The sequence below is a fragment of the Primulina eburnea genome, chromosome 15 (genome assembly GCF_022965805.1).
Source record: "Primulina eburnea isolate SZY01 chromosome 15, ASM2296580v1, whole genome shotgun sequence".
Taxonomy (NCBI): Eukaryota; Viridiplantae; Streptophyta; class Magnoliopsida; order Lamiales; family Gesneriaceae; genus Primulina; species Primulina eburnea.
Window position 1 is genome coordinate 21,001,560 of NC_133115.1, and position 3,219 is coordinate 21,004,778.

General features: G+C 33.5%; 1 non-coding gene across 1 annotated transcript; it reads right to left on the minus strand.

The window, feature by feature from the left end:
* Positions 1-283: 283 nt before the first annotated feature.
* On the minus strand, positions 284-392 carry LOC140815791 (small nucleolar RNA R71). The gene has a single exon (XR_012114436.1). It is a non-coding gene; the product is annotated as a small nucleolar RNA R71 (small nucleolar RNA).
* Positions 393-3,219: the final 2,827 nt, after the last annotated feature.

A 3,219-nucleotide genomic window follows, 5' to 3' on the forward strand; every position in this document is an offset into this window, starting at 1 on the left:
TCCTGATGCATCTCATTTCAATTTTAAGCCTGGTATTATCCAACTTTTACCCAATTTTCATGGCTTAGATTCTGAAAATCCATACATGCATTTACGAGAGTTTGAAGAAGTGTGCAACACATATAATGATCTAAATTGTAGCATGAACATTCGAGTTAAGCTTTTTCCTTTTTCTTTAAAAGATAAAGCTAAAACTTGGCTACAAAATCTTAGATCGGGATCCATTCGAACTTGGGATGAATTGCAACAACAATTTAAAAGTTTTTTCCATCTCATAAATCAAATTCTTTCAAAAGGTAAATAATCACTTTTACTCAAAAAGAAGGAGAAACTTTTTATCAGTGTTGGGATAGATACAAAGAATTGCTTAATCTTTGTCCACATCATGGTTTTGAAATTTGGAGAGTTGTTTCTCAATTTTATGAAGGCTTAACACCTAAAGATAGACAAATGGTTGAATTTATGTGTAATGGAACATTTGAAGATAAAGATCCAAATGAGGCAATTGAGTATCTCGATTTATTAGCTGAAAATGCTCAAAATTGGGACACTATAGGTACAATCGAACCATCAAACAAGATTCAATCTCCCACATATAGTGGAGGTATGTACACCCTAAAAGATGAACATGATCTCCAAGCTAGATTTACCTCTTTGCAAAAAAAGTTGAGGCACTTGAATTGAAAAAAAATGGTCAGTTAAAAGCTATTCAAGAAATTGTGTGTCGCATCTGTGATACAAGTGATCATTCTACAAAAGATTGTCCCACTCTGCCCTCTTTTAAAGAATGTCTCCATGAACAAGTCAATATTTTGAACAATTTCAAAAGGCCAAATTTTGAACCATTTTCTCAAAATTACAATCCAGGTTGGCGAAATCATCCAAATTTTAGTTGGAGGAATGATAATGGTGCACAATTTCCGCAACCACATTTTCAAAACCAACAAAATTTTCAAAATTATGCACCTTATGTTCCTCCACCGAAAAAGAATTTTGAAGATTTATTGAATTCTTTCATTGCAAAGCAAGAGTCTATCAATACTCAAACTACTCAAACCATGACAGATTTTAAAGATACTCTTGCTAAATTTGCATCTGCACTTAATGTTCATGAAAAAGGTAAATTTTCTTCACAACCACAGCCTAATCCCAAGGATCATCATTAACAAGCTGGAACTTCTGAACTCAACCGATGGATCAGGTAAAATCTGTTATTACCCTTCGAATTGGTAAGGTTGTGGAAAAATCTATTCCTGAACCTTGTGAAGATGATGATAAATCAACTCCAAAGGGTAAGGATGTGGAACCCATAACTTGCGAAGAGGAGGTTCAACAGACAGTGTCACCATCATTCCCTCATGCATTGAAAAATACAAAAAAAATCAAATTTGAATTCTGGTATATATGATATTTTTAAACAAGTAAAAGTTAATATTCCTTTATTAGATGCAATAAAACAGGTACCATCGTATGCCAAATTTTTGAAAGACTTGTGCACTGTGAAAAGAAAATTGAATGTGAAAAAGAAAGCATTTTTAGCCAAACAAGTAAGTGCAATCATTCAAAATAATAATACTTTGAAATACAAAGACCCTGTTTGTCCTACTATTTCATGTATTATTGGGGAACGAAAGATTAAAAAAGTCTTGCTTGATCTTGGAGCTAGTGTGAATTTACTTCCATATTTAGTTTATCAAGAACTCAATCTAGGCGAGTTAAAATCTACTTCGGTAACACTTTTACTTGCCGATAGATCAGTTAAAGTGCCAATAGGTATGGTAGAAGACGTGTTGGTCCAAGTTGATAACTTTGTATATCCTGTCGATTTCATAGTTTTAGATACACAACCTATCGAAGCTTGTAATGCAATTCCTGTAATTCTGGGTCGTCCATTTTTAGCAACTTCTAATGCTCTTATAAATTGCAGGAATGGAATAATGAAGTTTTCATTTGGTAACATGACCTTGGAGCTCAATGTTTTTAATCTTTGTAAGCAACCACATGACATAGGAGATGAAAGTGAAGATGAAAATCTTATTGAAACTCTTGTGGAAGAAAACATTAAAGAAGGGAGTACTCGTGATCAATTAGATATGTGTTCAATTGAAACTGTTAAAGAAAATATTGAAATTGATCTTGATTATTTTATCAGGGATCACTCGTTACAAGGATCAAAGAAAGAATTTGAGGCAAAATTTGAGAACAAAGACGAACCACCCATATTGGAGTTAAAACCCTTGCCAGAAGAATTGAAGTATGCATTTCTTGGAGAAGATGAAACATATCCGGTGGTAATTTCTACCAAACTAGCAAGTGATCAAGAAGGTAAATTATTTGATATGCTTAAAAGACATAAAAATGTAATTGGTTGGACACTAAAAGATCTCAAGGGCATTAATCCACTAATTTGCACTCACAAAATTCACTGAGAAGAAAATGCAAAAACATCTCAACAACCACAAACGAGATTAAATCCACACATGAAAGATGTTGTGAAAACTGAAGTCCTCAAACTACTTGATGTTGGGATTATCTACCCTATTTCTGGTAGTAAGTGGGTAAGCCCAACACAAGTAGTTCAAAAAAAATCTGGCATCACAGTGATAAAAAATGAAAAAGGTGAATTGTTAACAAGTCGAGTCCCGTCTAGTTGGCGGATGTGTATTGATTATAGAAAATTAAATGACGCCACTAGAAAAGATCATTTTCCATTACCATTTTTGGATCAAATTTTAGAAAGAGTAGCAGGTCATCCATACTATTGTTTTCTTGATGGATATCCAAGTTATTATCAAATTTCCATTGCACTCGAAGATCAAGATAAAACTACATTCACACGTCCTTTTGGAGCATTTGCATTTAGAAGGATGCCATTTGGATTATGCAATGCCCCAGCAACATTTCATAGATGTATGCTAAGCATTTTTAGCGACATGGTTGAAATTTTTTTTGAGATTTTCATGGATGATTTAACTGTTTCTGGGAATACATTTGATAAATGTCTTGAAAATTTGAAAAAAGTTTTAAAAAGTTGCGAGGAAAAAGGTCTTATTTTAAATTGGAAAAAATGTCATTACATGGTTACTTCTAGGATTGTTTTGGGACATGTCGTGTCATCTCATGGAATTGAATTTGATAAAGCCAAAGTTGAGATGTCATTGCCAATTTACCCCCTCCAAAAACCAGTAAAGAAATTCGCTCATTTTTGGGACATGCTGG